Raw genomic sequence first — 14,129 nt, 5'->3', positions numbered from 1 at the left:
CCCTACCACTTCATCCCCAACACGTAATGTCGCCTCCTAGAGCGCAGACGTCCGCTGCTCTCTGTAGTCGAAAAGGGCAGTTGTTTGAAGTGCGATGGATGAGCAGCCAGTCCCAGCAGAACCGGAAGCTGTGGCGTGCACTGTTTGTACAAATGCTAGGAACACTGGCGCACCAAGCAGCGCATGTAGCGTGGCCGAGCGCTTTAAGGCGCTGGTTTAAGGCACCAGACTCTCTGTAGGCGCGGTTTCGAATCCCGTAGCTGCCGGGGGCTTTGCTGTGATCGCGTTAAGCTGCCGCTTTTTCTTCAAGTGTAACCTCCTTGAGCTCACATATGTTTGATACATGGAGCATTCTAGCTCCGCCTGACAGTTACAGCTACGATACTTTAGTGGTTACGGAAAGCCCAGGTTCGAAACCTGGTCACGGCACGAAAACGTCTCTTGACGCTGTCTCCTTAACTGCGACAGCTACAGACAAGTGGCGTCGCTACCATACGGCGGGCACGGCTTTTTCTTGCTGTGGATGGCCTAAAGAGACGCTTCCAGTGGGAGAGCAGTGGAAATACATGGCACGGCGATTGCCAAGATACTTCCATTTCGAAGTGATCTTTGTAGTACAAACGAAACGTTTTGCGGCTGCTGCTCCAACGGTAACGTGGCCGAGCGGTCTAAGGCGCTGGTTTTAGGCACCAGTCTCTTCGGAGGCGTGGGTTCGAATCCCACCGTTGCCACTTTTTACGTCTCATTTTTGTGCCGTTGCGGTGTGTTCTCGTGGGGTAGGACGCAGCTCTTGTGACGCGCGTGTTGTGTAGGTAGCGTGGCCGAGCGGTCTAAGGCGCTGGTTTCAGGCACCATTCTCTTCGGAGGCGTGGGTTCCAATCCCACTCCTGCCAAACGTGTAATGTTTCCTGTGTCGAAGGCAGGTGCACTCATTGCCCGCAAAGGAAACAGCACAACAAGGCGTGAGCGTCTGCTTGGTGAATTGCCGTAGAACAGTGCGTGGTGCAACGACAGGATTTGTAGGCACCTTTTGCTCTCATCATTGCTGGCGTCCGTCTCCCCGAAATGCGTCCGGGGCACGCCGTTCTATAACGCGAGAGAGCGGATTTTTTACAGTTGTCGTCAGTTAACCGTGGGTGGCTGCTGCGTTCGCTGGAAAGAGCACTGCCGTCGTTATCCGGTGTGGTCTAGTGGCTAGGATACCTGGCTCTCACCCAGGAGGCCCGGGTTCGATTCCCGGTACCGGAATCGCGCGTTTTTGTTGCTCCTCTTATGCGACTTGTCTCGACTTTGCTCGACTGACGCTACGCTGACGCGTGCAGAAAGCTACGTTAAGTATGATTCACGGCAACACCTGACGGCGAGAGAGATGAAGCGTCTATCCACTTGTTATCCAGCCACATACCTGTAGTCAAGAGGCTTGGGGGACTGCAAGACATTGCCACGGAGGTGAATGCAGCTAACCACTGTAGTTAGTGTCCTGACAGCGCAGGCACGTTCATTTGCTCGTATACATGTGATGGAGACCGTGTCTCACACTGCTGTGGCGTACACCTTGGCCTAGGCTCTGCTGTGTATCGCCACTTGCATTACAGGCAGCTGCTTTCGCGGGCGCGTCCGTGGCCGTGATCGTCTAGTGGTTAGGACATTGCGTTGTGGCCGCAATAACCCAGGTTCGAATCCTGGTCACGGCAATTTTGAAAGTTTTGCCTTGCTGCCGTTGCAATGACGAGTACTCGAAATGACAGTACTCTCTTGATTTTTTCACTCGTGTTCCGCAGGCCGCAGTTTGCCCTACCACTTCATCCCCAACACGTAATGTCGCCTCCTAGAGCGCAGACGTCCGCTGCTCTCTGTAGTCGAAAAGGGCAGTTGTTTGAAGTGCGATGGATGAGCAGCCAGTCCCAGCAGAACCGGAAGCTGTGGCGTGCACTGTTTGTACAAATGCTAGGAACACTGGCGCACCAAGCAGCGCATGTAGCGTGGCCGAGCGCTTTAAGGCGCTGGTTTAAGGCACCAGACTCTCTGTAGGCGCGGTTTCGAATCCCGTAGCTGCCGGGGGCTTTGCTGTGATCGCGTTAAGCTGCCGCTTTTTCTTCAAGTGTAACCTCCTTGAGCTCACATATGTTTGATACATGGAGCATTCTAGCTCCGCCTGACAGTTACAGCTACGATACTTTAGTGGTTACGGAAAGCCCAGGTTCGAAACCTGGTCACGGCACGAAAACGTCTCTTGACGCTGTCTCCTTAACTGCGACAGCTACAGACAAGTGGCGTCGCTACCATACGGCGGGCACGGCTTTTTCTTGCTGTGGATGGCCTAAAGAGACGCTTCCAGTGGGAGAGCAGTGGAAATACATGGCACGGCGATTGCCAAGATACTTCCATTTCGAAGTGATCTTTGTAGTACAAACGAAACGTTTTGCGGCTGCTGCTCCAACGGTAACGTGGCCGAGCGGTCTAAGGCGCTGGTTTTAGGCACCAGTCTCTTCGGAGGCGTGGGTTCGAATCCCACCGTTGCCACTTTTTACGTCTCATTTTTGTGCTGTTGCGGTGTGTTCTCGTGGGGTAGGACGCAGCTCTTGTGACGCGCGTGTTGTGTAGGTAGCGTGGCCGAGCGGTCTAAGGCGTTGGTTTCAGGCACCATTCTCTTCGGAGGCGTGGGTTCCAATCCCACTCCTGCCAAACGTGTAATGTTTCCTGTGTCGAAGGCAGGTGCACTCATTGCCCGCAAAGGAAACAGCACAACAAGGCGTGAGCGTCTGCTTGGTGAATTGCCGTAGAACAGTGCGTGGTGCAACGACAGGATTTGTAGGCACCTTTTGCTCTCATCATTGCTGGCGTCCGTCTCCCCGAAATGCGTCCGGGGCACGCCGTTCTATAACGCGAGAGAGCGGATTTTTTACAGTTGTCGTCAGTTAACCGTGGGTGGCTGCTGCGTTCGCTGGAAAGAGCACTGCCGTCGTTATCCGGTGTGGTCTAGTGGCTAGGATACCTGGCTCTCACCCAGGAGGCCCGGGTTCGATTCCCGGTACCGGAATCGCGCGTTTTTGTTGCTCCTCTTATGCGACTTGTCTCGACTTTGCTCGACTGACGCTACGCTGACGCGTGCAGAAAGCTACGTTAAGTATGATTCACGGCAACACCTGACGGCGAGAGAGATGAAGCGTCTATCCACTTGTTATCCAGCCACATACCTGTAGTCAAGAGGCTTGGGGGACTGCAAGACATTGCCACGGAGGTGAATGCAGCTAACCACTGTAGTTAGTGTCCTGACAGCGCAGGCACGTTCATTTGCTCGTATACATGTGATGGAGACCGTGTCTCACACTGCTGTGGCGTACACCTTGGCCTAGGCTCTGCTGTGTATCGCCACTTGCATTACAGGCAGCTGCTTTCGCGGGCGCGTCCGTGGCCGTGATCGTCTAGTGGTTAGGACATTGCGTTGTGGCCGCAATAACCCAGGTTCGAATCCTGGTCACGGCAATTTTGAAAGTTTTGCCTTGCTGCCGTTGCAATGACGAGTACTCGAAATGACAGTACTCTCTTGATTTTTTCACTCGTGTTCCGCAGGCCGCAGTTTGCCCTACCACTTCATCCCCAACACGTAATGTCGCCTCCTAGAGCGCAGACGTCCGCTGCTCTCTGTAGTCGAAAAGGGCAGTTGTTTGAAGTGCGATGGATGAGCAGCCAGTCCCAGCAGAACCGGAAGCTGTGGCGTGCACTGTTTGTACAAATGCTAGGAACACTGGCGCACCAAGCAGCGCATGTAGCGTGGCCGAGCGCTTTAAGGCGCTGGTTTAAGGCACCAGACTCTCTGTAGGCGCGGTTTCGAATCCCGTAGCTGCCGGGGGCTTTGCTGTGATCGCGTTAAGCTGCCGCTTTTTCTTCAAGTGTAACCTCCTTGAGCTCACATATGTTTGATACATGGAGCATTCTAGCTCCGCCTGACAGTTACAGCTACGATACTTTAGTGGTTACGGAAAGCCCAGGTTCGAAACCTGGTCACGGCACGAAAACGTCTCTTGACGCTGTCTCCTTAACTGCGACAGCTACAGACAAGTGGCGTCGCTACCATACGGCGGGCACGGCTTTTTCTTGCTGTGGATGGCCTAAAGAGACGCTTCCAGTGGGAGAGCAGTGGAAATACATGGCACGGCGATTGCCAAGATACTTCCATTTCGAAGTGATCTTTGTAGTACAAACGAAACGTTTTGCGGCTGCTGCTCCAACGGTAACGTGGCCGAGCGGTCTAAGGCGCTGGTTTTAGGCACCAGTCTCTTCGGAGGCGTGGGTTCGAATCCCACCGTTGCCACTTTTTACGTCTCATTTTTGTGCCGTTGCGGTGTGTTCTCGTGGGGTAGGACGCAGCTCTTGTGACGCGCGTGTTGTGTAGGTAGCGTGGCCGAGCGGTCTAAGGCGCTGGTTTCAGGCACCATTCTCTTCGGAGGCGTGGGTTCCAATCCCACTCCTGCCAAACGTGTAATGTTTCCTGTGTCGAAGGCAGGTGCACTCATTGCCCGCAAAGGAAACAGCACAACAAGGCGTGAGCGTCTGCTTGGTGAACTGCCGTAGAACAGTGCGTGGTGCAACGACAGGATTTGTAGGCACCTTTTGCTCTCATCATTGCTGGCGTCCGTCTCCCCGAAATGCGTCCGGGGCACGCCGTTCTATAACGCGAGAGAGCGGATTTTTTACAGTTGTCGTCAGTTAACCGTGGGTGGCTGCTGCGTTCGCTGGAAAGAGCACTGCCGTCGTTATCCGGTGTGGTCTAGTGGCTAGGATACCTGGCTCTCACCCAGGAGGCCCGGGTTCGATTCCCGGTACCGGAATCGCGCGTTTTTGTTGCTCCTCTTATGCGACTTGTCTCGACTTTGCTCGACTGACGCTACGCTGACGCGTGCAGAAAGCTACGTTAAGTATGATTCACGGCAACACCTGACGGCGAGAGAGATGAAGCGTCTATCCACTTGTTATCCAGCCACATACCTGTAGTCAAGAGGCTTGGGGGACTGCAAGACATTGCCACGGAGGTGAATGCAGCTAACCACTGTAGTTAGTGTCCTGACAGCGCAGGCACGTTCATTTGCTCGTATACATGTGATGGAGACCGTGTCTCACACTGCTGTGGCGTACACCTTGGCCTAGGCTCTGCTGTGTATCGCCACTTGCATTACAGGCAGCTGCTTTCGCGGGCGCGTCCGTGGCCGTGATCGTCTAGTGGTTAGGACATTGCGTTGTGGCCGCAATAACCCAGGTTCGAATCCTGGTCACGGCAATTTTGAAAGTTTTGCCTTGCTGCCGTTGCAATGACGAGTACTCGAAATGACAGTACTCTCTTGATTTTTTCACTCGTGTTCCGCAGGCCGCAGTTTGCCCTACCACTTCATCCCCAACACGTAATGTCGCCTCCTAGAGCGCAGACGTCCGCTGCTCTCTGTAGTCGAAAAGGGCAGTTGTTTGAAGTGCGATGGATGAGCAGCCAGTCCCAGCAGAACCGGAAGCTGTGGCGTGCACTGTTTGTACAAATGCTAGGAACACTGGCGCACCAAGCAGCGCATGTAGCGTGGCCGAGCGCTTTAAGGCGCTGGTTTAAGGCACCAGACTCTCTGTAGGCGCGGTTTCGAATCCCGTAGCTGCCGGGGGCTTTGCTGTGATCGCGTTAAGCTGCCGCTTTTTCTTCAAGTGTAACCTCCTTGAGCTCACATATGTTTGATACATGGAGCATTCTAGCTCCGCCTGACAGTTACAGCTACGATACTTTAGTGGTTACGGAAAGCCCAGGTTCGAAACCTGGTCACGGCACGAAAACGTCTCTTGACGCTGTCTCCTTAACTGCGACAGCTACAGACAAGTGGCGTCGCTACCATACGGCGGGCACGGCTTTTTCTTGCTGTGGATGGCCTAAAGAGACGCTTCCAGTGGGAGAGCAGTGGAAATACATGGCACGGCGATTGCCAAGATACTTCCATTTCGAAGTGATCTTTGTAGTACAAACGAAACGTTTTGCGGCTGCTGCTCCAACGGTAACGTGGCCGAGCGGTCTAAGGCGCTGGTTTTAGGCACCAGTCTCTTCGGAGGCGTGGGTTCGAATCCCACCGTTGCCACTTTTTACGTCTCATTTTTGTGCCGTTGCGGTGTGTTCTCGTGGGGTAGGACGCAGCTCTTGTGACGCGCGTGTTGTGTAGGTAGCGTGGCCGAGCGGTCTAAGGCGCTGGTTTCAGGCACCATTCTCTTCGGAGGCGTGGGTTCCAATCCCACTCCTGCCAAACGTGTAATGTTTCCTGTGTCGAAGGCAGGTGCACTCATTGCCCGCAAAGGAAACAGCACAACAAGGCGTGAGCGTCTGCTTGGTGAATTGCCGTAGAACAGTGCGTGGTGCAACGACAGGATTTGTAGGCACCTTTTGCTCTCATCATTGCTGGCGTCCGTCTCCCCGAAATGCGTCCGGGGCACGCCGTTCTATAACGCGAGAGAGCGGATTTTTTACAGTTGTCGTCAGTTAACCGTGGGTGGCTGCTGCGTTCGCTGGAAAGAGCACTGCCGTCGTTATCCGGTGTGGTCTAGTGGCTAGGATACCTGGCTCTCACCCAGGAGGCCCGGGTTCGATTCCCGGTACCGGAATCGCGCGTTTTTGTTGCTCCTCTTATGCGACTTGTCTCGACTTTGCTCGACTGACGCTACGCTGACGCGTGCAGAAAGCTACGTTAAGTATGATTCACGGCAACACCTGACGGCGAGAGAGATGAAGCGTCTATCCACTTGTTATCCAGCCACATACCTGTAGTCAAGAGGCTTGGGGGACTGCAAGACATTGCCACGGAGGTGAATGCAGCTAACCACTGTAGTTAGTGTCCTGACAGCGCAGGCACGTTCATTTGCTCGTATACATGTGATGGAGACCGTGTCTCACACTGCTGTGGCGTACACCTTGGCCTAGGCTCTGCTGTGTATCGCCACTTGCATTACAGGCAGCTGCTTTCGCGGGCGCGTCCGTGGCCGTGATCGTCTAGTGGTTAGGACATTGCGTTGTGGCCGCAATAACCCAGGTTCGAATCCTGGTCACGGCAATTTTGAAAGTTTTGCCTTGCTGCCGTTGCAATGACGAGTACTCGAAATGACAGTACTCTCTTGATTTTTTCACTCGTGTTCCGCAGGCCGCAGTTTGCCCTACCACTTCATCCCCAACACGTAATGTCGCCTCCTAGAGCGCAGACGTCCGCTGCTCTCTGTAGTCGAAAAGGGCAGTTGTTTGAAGTGCGATGGATGAGCAGCCAGTCCCAGCAGAACCGGAAGCTGTGGCGTGCACTGTTTGTACAAATGCTAGGAACACTGGCGCACCAAGCAGCGCATGTAGCGTGGCCGAGCGCTTTAAGGCGCTGGTTTAAGGCACCAGACTCTCTGTAGGCGCGGTTTCGAATCCCGTAGCTGCCGGGGGCTTTGCTGTGATCGCGTTAAGCTGCCGCTTTTTCTTCAAGTGTAACCTCCTTGAGCTCACATATGTTTGATACATGGAGCATTCTAGCTCCGCCTGACAGTTACAGCTACGATACTTTAGTGGTTACGGAAAGCCCAGGTTCGAAACCTGGTCACGGCACGAAAACGTCTCTTGACGCTGTCTCCTTAACTGCGACAGCTACAGACAAGTGGCGTCGCTACCATACGGCGGGCACGGCTTTTTCTTGCTGTGGATGGCCTAAAGAGACGCTTCCAGTGGGAGAGCAGTGGAAATACATGGCACGGCGATTGCCAAGATACTTCCATTTCGAAGTGATCTTTGTAGTACAAACGAAACGTTTTGCGGCTGCTGCTCCAACGGTAACGTGGCCGAGCGGTCTAAGGCGCTGGTTTTAGGCACCAGTCTCTTCGGAGGCGTGGGTTCGAATCCCACCGTTGCCACTTTTTACGTCTCATTTTTGTGCCGTTGCGGTGTGTTCTCGTGGGGTAGGACGCAGCTCTTGTGACGCGCGTGTTGTGTAGGTAGCGTGGCCGAGCGGTCTAAGGCGCTGGTTTCAGGCACCATTCTCTTCGGAGGCGTGGGTTCCAATCCCACTCCTGCCAAACGTGTAATGTTTCCTGTGTCGAAGGCAGGTGCACTCATTGCCCGCAAAGGAAACAGCACAACAAGGCGTGAGCGTCTGCTTGGTGAATTGCCGTAGAACAGTGCGTGGTGCAACGACAGGATTTGTAGGCACCTTTTGCTCTCATCATTGCTGGCGTCCGTCTCCCCGAAATGCGTCCGGGGCACGCCGTTCTATAACGCGAGAGAGCGGATTTTTTACAGTTGTCGTCAGTTAACCGTGGGTGGCTGCTGCGTTCGCTGGAAAGAGCACTGCCGTCGTTATCCGGTGTGGTCTAGTGGCTAGGATACCTGGCTCTCACCCAGGAGGCCCGGGTTCGATTCCCGGTACCGGAATCGCGCGTTTTTGTTGCTCCTCTTATGCGACTTGTCTCGACTTTGCTCGACTGATGCGTGCAGAAAGCTACGTTAAGTATGATTCACGGCAACACCTGACGGCGAGAGAGATGAAGCGTCTATCCACTTGTTATCCAGCCACATACCTGTAGTCAAGAGGCTTGGGGGACTGCAAGACATTGCCACGGAGGTGAATGCAGCTAACCACTGTAGTTAGTGTCCTGACAGCGCAGGCACGTTCATTTGCTCGTATACATGTGATGGAGACCGTGTCTCACACTGCTGTGGCGTACACCTTGGCCTAGGCTCTGCTGTGTATCGCCACTTGCATTACAGGCAGCTGCTTTCGCGGGCGCGTCCGTGGCCGTGATCGTCTAGTGGTTAGGACATTGCGTTGTGGCCGCAATAACCCAGGTTCGAATCCTGGTCACGGCAATTTTGAAAGTTTTGCCTTGCTGCCGTTGCAATGACGAGTACTCGAAATGACAGTACTCTCTTGATTTTTTCACTCGTGTTCCGCAGGCCGCAGTTTGCCCTACCACTTCATCCCCAACACGTAATGTCGCCTCCTAGAGCGCAGACGTCCGCTGCTCTCTGTAGTCGAAAAGGGCAGTTGTTTGAAGTGCGATGGATGAGCAGCCAGTCCCAGCAGAACCGGAAGCTGTGGCGTGCACTGTTTGTACAAATGCTAGGAACACTGGCGCACCAAGCAGCGCATGTAGCGTGGCCGAGCGCTTTAAGGCGCTGGTTTAAGGCACCAGACTCTCTGTAGGCGCGGTTTCGAATCCCGTAGCTGCCGGGGGCTTTGCTGTGATCGCGTTAAGCTGCCGCTTTTTCTTCAAGTGTAACCTCCTTGAGCTCACATATGTTTGATACATGGAGCATTCTAGCTCCGCCTGACAGTTACAGCTACGATACTTTAGTGGTTACGGAAAGCCCAGGTTCGAAACCTGGTCACGGCACGAAAACGTCTCTTGACGCTGTCTCCTTAACTGCGACAGCTACAGACAAGTGGCGTCGCTACCATACGGCGGGCACGGCTTTTTCTTGCTGTGGATGGCCTAAAGAGACGCTTCCAGTGGGAGAGCAGTGGAAATACATGGCACGGCGATTGCCAAGATACTTCCATTTCGAAGTGATCTTTGTAGTACAAACGAAACGTTTTGCGGCTGCTGCTCCAACGGTAACGTGGCCGAGCGGTCTAAGGCGCTGGTTTTAGGCACCAGTCTCTTCGGAGGCGTGGGTTCGAATCCCACCGTTGCCACTTTTTACGTCTCATTTTTGTGCCGTTGCGGTGTGTTCTCGTGGGGTAGGACGCAGCTCTTGTGACGCGCGTGTTGTGTAGGTAGCGTGGCCGAGCGGTCTAAGGCGCTGGTTTCAGGCACCATTCTCTTCGGAGGCGTGGGTTCCAATCCCACTCCTGCCAAACGTGTAATGTTTCCTGTGTCGAAGGCAGGTGCACTCATTGCCCGCAAAGGAAACAGCACAACAAGGCGTGAGCGTCTGCTTGGTGAATTGCCGTAGAACAGTGCGTGGTGCAACGACAGGATTTGTAGGCACCTTTTGCTCTCATCATTGCTGGCGTCCGTCTCCCCGAAATGCGTCCGGGGCACGCCGTTCTATAACGCGAGAGAGCGGATTTTTTACAGTTGTCGTCAGTTAACCGTGGGTGGCTGCTGCGTTCGCTGGAAAGAGCACTGCCGTCGTTATCCGGTGTGGTCTAGTGGCTAGGATACCTGGCTCTCACCCAGGAGGCCCGGGTTCGATTCCCGGTACCGGAATCGCGCGTTTTTGTTGCTCCTCTTATGCGACTTGTCTCGACTTTGCTCGACTGACGCTACGCTGACGCGTGCAGAAAGCTACGTTAAGTATGATTCACGGCAACACCTGACGGCGAGAGAGATGAAGCGTCTATCCACTTGTTATCCAGCCACATACCTGTAGTCAAGAGGCTTGGGGGACTGCAAGACATTGCCACGGAGGTGAATGCAGCTAACCACTGTAGTTAGTGTCCTGACAGCGCAGGCACGTTCATTTGCTCGTATACATGTGATGGAGACCGTGTCTCACACTGCTGTGGCGTACACCTTGGCCTAGGCTCTGCTGTGTATCGCCACTTGCATTACAGGCAGCTGCTTTCGCGGGCGCGTCCGTGGCCGTGATCGTCTAGTGGTTAGGACATTGCGTTGTGGCCGCAATAACCCAGGTTCGAATCCTGGTCACGGCAATTTTGAAAGTTTTGCCTTGCTGCCGTTGCAATGACGAGTACTCGAAATGACAGTACTCTCTTGATTTTTTCACTCGTGTTCCGCAGGCCGCAGTTTGCCCTACCACTTCATCCCCAACACGTAATGTCGCCTCCTAGAGCGCAGACGTCCGCTGCTCTCTGTAGTCGAAAAGGGCAGTTGTTTGAAGTGCGATGGATGAGCAGCCAGTCCCAGCAGAACCGGAAGCTGTGGCGTGCACTGTTTGTACAAATGCTAGGAACACTGGCGCACCAAGCAGCGCATGTAGCGTGGCCGAGCGCTTTAAGGCGCTGGTTTAAGGCACCAGACTCTCTGTAGGCGCGGTTTCGAATCCCGTAGCTGCCGGGGGCTTTGCTGTGATCGCGTTAAGCTGCCGCTTTTTCTTCAAGTGTAACCTCCTTGAGCTCACATATGTTTGATACATGGAGCATTCTAGCTCCGCCTGACAGTTACAGCTACGATACTTTAGTGGTTACGGAAAGCCCAGGTTCGAAACCTGGTCACGGCACGAAAACGTCTCTTGACGCTGTCTCCTTAACTGCGACAGCTACAGACAAGTGGCGTCGCTACCATACGGCGGGCACGGCTTTTTCTTGCTGTGGATGGCCTAAAGAGACGCTTCCAGTGGGAGAGCAGTGGAAATACATGGCACGGCGATTGCCAAGATACTTCCATTTCGAAGTGATCTTTGTAGTACAAACGAAACGTTTTGCGGCTGCTGCTCCAACGGTAACGTGGCCGAGCGGTCTAAGGCGCTGGTTTTAGGCACCAGTCTCTTCGGAGGCGTGGGTTCGAATCCCACCGTTGCCACTTTTTACGTCTCATTTTTGTGCCGTTGCGGTGTGTTCTCGTGGGGTAGGACGCAGCTCTTGTGACGCGCGTGTTGTGTAGGTAGCGTGGCCGAGCGGTCTAAGGCGCTGGTTTCAGGCACCATTCTCTTCGGAGGCGTGGGTTCCAATCCCACTCCTGCCAAACGTGTAATGTTTCCTGTGTCGAAGGCAGGTGCACTCTTTGCCCGCAAAGGAAACAGCACAACAAGGCGTGAGCGTCTGCTTGGTGAATTGCCGTAGAACAGTGCGTGGTGCAACGACAGGATTTGTAGGCACCTTTTGCTCTCATCATTGCTGGCGTCCGTCTCCCCGAAATGCGTCCGGGGCACGCCGTTCTATAACGCGAGAGAGCGGATTTTTTACAGTTGTCGTCAGTTAACCGTGGGTGGCTGCTGCGTTCGCTGGAAAGAGCACTGCCGTCGTTATCCGGTGTGGTCTAGTGGCTAGGATACCTGGCTCTCACCCAGGAGGCCCGGGTTCGATTCCCGGTACCGGAATCGCGCGTTTTTGTTGCTCCTCTTATGCGACTTGTCTCGACTTTGCTCGACTGATGCGTGCAGAAAGCTACGTTAAGTATGATTCACGGCAACACCTGACGGCGAGAGAGATGAAGCGTCTATCCACTTGTTATCCAGCCACATACCTGTAGTCAAGAGGCTTGGGGGACTGCAAGACATTGCCACGGAGGTGAATGCAGCTAACCACTGTAGTTAGTGTCCTGACAGCGCAGGCACGTTCATTTGCTCGTATACATGTGATGGAGACCGTGTCTCACACTGCTGTGGCGTACACCTTGGCCTAGGCTCTGCTGTGTATCGCCACTTGCATTACAGGCAGCTGCTTTCGCGGGCGCGTCCGTGGCCGTGATCGTCTAGTGGTTAGGACATTGCGTTGTGGCCGCAATAACCCAGGTTCGAATCCTGGTCACGGCAATTTTGAAAGTTTTGCCTTGCTGCCGTTGCAATGACGAGTACTCGAAATGACAGTACTCTCTTGATTTTTTCACTCGTGTTCCGCAGGCCGCAGTTTGCCCTACCACTTCATCCCCAACACGTAATGTCGCCTCCTAGAGCGCAGACGTCCGCTGCTCTCTGTAGTCGAAAAGGGCAGTTGTTTGAAGTGCGATGGATGAGCAGCCAGTCCCAGCAGAACCGGAAGCTGTGGCGTGCACTGTTTGTACAAATGCTAGGAACACTGGCGCACCAAGCAGCGCATGTAGCGTGGCCGAGCGCTTTAAGGCGCTGGTTTAAGGCACCAGACTCTCTGTAGGCGCGGTTTCGAATCCCGTAGCTGCCGGGGGCTTTGCTGTGATCGCGTTAAGCTGCCGCTTTTTCTTCAAGTGTAACCTCCTTGAGCTCACATATGTTTGATACATGGAGCATTCTAGCTCCGCCTGACAGTTACAGCTACGATACTTTAGTGGTTACGGAAAGCCCAGGTTCGAAACCTGGTCACGGCACGAAAACGTCTCTTGACGCTGTCTCCTTAACTGCGACAGCTACAGACAAGTGGCGTCGCTACCATACGGCGGGCACGGCTTTTTCTTGCTGTGGATGGCCTAAAGAGACGCTTCCAGTGGGAGAGCAGTGGAAATACATGGCACGGCGATTGCCAAGATACTTCCATTTCGAAGTGATCTTTGTAGTACAAACGAAACGTTTTGCGGCTGCTGCTCCAACGGTAACGTGGCCGAGCGGTCTAAGGCGCTGGTTTTAGGCACCAGTCTCTTCGGAGGCGTGGGTTCGAATCCCACCGTTGCCACTTTTTACGTCTCATTTTTGTGCCGTTGCGGTGTGTTCTCGTGGGGTAGGACGCAGCTCTTGTGACGCGCGTGTTGTGTAGGTAGCGTGGCCGAGCGGTCTAAGGCGCTGGTTTCAGGCACCATTCTCTTCGGAGGCGTGGGTTCCAATCCCACTCCTGCCAAACGTGTAATGTTTCCTGTGTCGAAGGCAGGTGCACTCATTGCCCGCAAAGGAAACAGCACAACAAGGCGTGAGCGTCTGCTTGGTGAATTGCCGTAGAACAGTGCGTGGTGCAACGACAGGATTTGTAGGCACCTTTTGCTCTCATCATTGCTGGCGTCCGTCTCCCCGAAATGCGTCCGGGGCACGCCGTTCTATAACGCGAGAGAGCGGATTTTTTACAGTTGTCGTCAGTTAACCGTGGGTGGCTGCTGCGTTCGCTGGAAAGAGCACTGCCGTCGTTATCCGGTGTGGTCTAGTGGCTAGGATACCTGGCTCTCACCCAGGAGGCCCGGGTTCGATTCCCGGTACCGGAATCGCGCGTTTTTGTTGCTCCTCTTATGCGACTTGTCTCGACTTTGCTCGACTGACGCTACGCTGACGCGTGCAGAAAGCTACGTTAAGTATGATTCACGGCAACACCTGACGGCGAGAGAGATGAAGCGTCTATCCACTTGTTATCCAGCCACATACCTGTAGTCAAGAGGCTTGGGGGACTGCAAGACATTGCCACGGAGGTGAATGCAGCTAACCACTGTAGTTAGTGTCCTGACAGCGCAGGCACGTTCATTTGCTCGTATACATGTGATGGAGACCGTGTCTCACACTGCTGTGGCGTACACCTTGGCCTAGGCTCTGCTGTGTATCGCCACTTGCATTACAGGCAGCTGCTTTC

The 14,129-nt window shown here is 54.2% G+C and overlaps 23 non-coding genes across 23 annotated transcripts; all 23 read left to right on the top strand.

Annotated features, from left to right (window-relative positions):
- Positions 1–649: 649 nt before the first annotated feature.
- Positions 650–731, top strand: Trnal-uag. Its single transcript has one exon. It is a non-coding gene; the product is annotated as a tRNA-Leu (tRNA).
- A 445-nt stretch (positions 732–1,176) lies between these two features.
- Trnae-cuc lies at positions 1,177–1,248 on the top strand. The gene has a single exon. It is a non-coding gene; the product is annotated as a tRNA-Glu (tRNA).
- A 374-nt stretch (positions 1,249–1,622) lies between these two features.
- On the top strand, positions 1,623–1,694 carry Trnah-gug. The gene has a single exon. It is a non-coding gene; the product is annotated as a tRNA-His (tRNA).
- A 747-nt stretch (positions 1,695–2,441) lies between these two features.
- Positions 2,442–2,523, top strand: Trnal-uag. Its single transcript has one exon. It is a non-coding gene; the product is annotated as a tRNA-Leu (tRNA).
- A 445-nt stretch (positions 2,524–2,968) lies between these two features.
- Positions 2,969–3,040, top strand: Trnae-cuc. Its single transcript has one exon. It is a non-coding gene; the product is annotated as a tRNA-Glu (tRNA).
- A 374-nt stretch (positions 3,041–3,414) lies between these two features.
- Positions 3,415–3,486, top strand: Trnah-gug. The gene has a single exon. It is a non-coding gene; the product is annotated as a tRNA-His (tRNA).
- A 747-nt stretch (positions 3,487–4,233) lies between these two features.
- Trnal-uag lies at positions 4,234–4,315 on the top strand. Its single transcript has one exon. It is a non-coding gene; the product is annotated as a tRNA-Leu (tRNA).
- Positions 4,316–4,760: 445 nt separating this feature from the next.
- On the top strand, positions 4,761–4,832 carry Trnae-cuc. The gene has a single exon. It is a non-coding gene; the product is annotated as a tRNA-Glu (tRNA).
- Positions 4,833–5,206: 374 nt separating this feature from the next.
- On the top strand, positions 5,207–5,278 carry Trnah-gug. The gene has a single exon. It is a non-coding gene; the product is annotated as a tRNA-His (tRNA).
- A 747-nt stretch (positions 5,279–6,025) lies between these two features.
- On the top strand, positions 6,026–6,107 carry Trnal-uag. Its single transcript has one exon. It is a non-coding gene; the product is annotated as a tRNA-Leu (tRNA).
- A 445-nt stretch (positions 6,108–6,552) lies between these two features.
- Trnae-cuc lies at positions 6,553–6,624 on the top strand. The gene has a single exon. It is a non-coding gene; the product is annotated as a tRNA-Glu (tRNA).
- Positions 6,625–6,998: 374 nt separating this feature from the next.
- On the top strand, positions 6,999–7,070 carry Trnah-gug. Its single transcript has one exon. It is a non-coding gene; the product is annotated as a tRNA-His (tRNA).
- A 747-nt stretch (positions 7,071–7,817) lies between these two features.
- Positions 7,818–7,899, top strand: Trnal-uag. The gene has a single exon. It is a non-coding gene; the product is annotated as a tRNA-Leu (tRNA).
- A 445-nt stretch (positions 7,900–8,344) lies between these two features.
- On the top strand, positions 8,345–8,416 carry Trnae-cuc. Its single transcript has one exon. It is a non-coding gene; the product is annotated as a tRNA-Glu (tRNA).
- A 363-nt stretch (positions 8,417–8,779) lies between these two features.
- On the top strand, positions 8,780–8,851 carry Trnah-gug. The gene has a single exon. It is a non-coding gene; the product is annotated as a tRNA-His (tRNA).
- Positions 8,852–9,598: 747 nt separating this feature from the next.
- Positions 9,599–9,680, top strand: Trnal-uag. The gene has a single exon. It is a non-coding gene; the product is annotated as a tRNA-Leu (tRNA).
- Positions 9,681–10,125: 445 nt separating this feature from the next.
- On the top strand, positions 10,126–10,197 carry Trnae-cuc. Its single transcript has one exon. It is a non-coding gene; the product is annotated as a tRNA-Glu (tRNA).
- Positions 10,198–10,571: 374 nt separating this feature from the next.
- Positions 10,572–10,643, top strand: Trnah-gug. The gene has a single exon. It is a non-coding gene; the product is annotated as a tRNA-His (tRNA).
- A 747-nt stretch (positions 10,644–11,390) lies between these two features.
- Trnal-uag lies at positions 11,391–11,472 on the top strand. Its single transcript has one exon. It is a non-coding gene; the product is annotated as a tRNA-Leu (tRNA).
- A 445-nt stretch (positions 11,473–11,917) lies between these two features.
- Positions 11,918–11,989, top strand: Trnae-cuc. The gene has a single exon. It is a non-coding gene; the product is annotated as a tRNA-Glu (tRNA).
- A 363-nt stretch (positions 11,990–12,352) lies between these two features.
- On the top strand, positions 12,353–12,424 carry Trnah-gug. Its single transcript has one exon. It is a non-coding gene; the product is annotated as a tRNA-His (tRNA).
- Positions 12,425–13,171: 747 nt separating this feature from the next.
- Positions 13,172–13,253, top strand: Trnal-uag. The gene has a single exon. It is a non-coding gene; the product is annotated as a tRNA-Leu (tRNA).
- A 445-nt stretch (positions 13,254–13,698) lies between these two features.
- On the top strand, positions 13,699–13,770 carry Trnae-cuc. The gene has a single exon. It is a non-coding gene; the product is annotated as a tRNA-Glu (tRNA).
- The last annotated feature ends 359 nt before the right edge of the window (positions 13,771–14,129 follow it).

This window comes from Schistocerca piceifrons, unplaced genomic scaffold (assembly GCF_021461385.2).
Source record: "Schistocerca piceifrons isolate TAMUIC-IGC-003096 unplaced genomic scaffold, iqSchPice1.1 HiC_scaffold_313, whole genome shotgun sequence".
In the NCBI taxonomy this organism is placed as follows: Eukaryota; Metazoa; Arthropoda; class Insecta; order Orthoptera; family Acrididae; genus Schistocerca; species Schistocerca piceifrons.
Note: the sequence above shows the minus strand (reverse complement) of the source record. Positions and strands in the feature narration are given on the sequence as shown.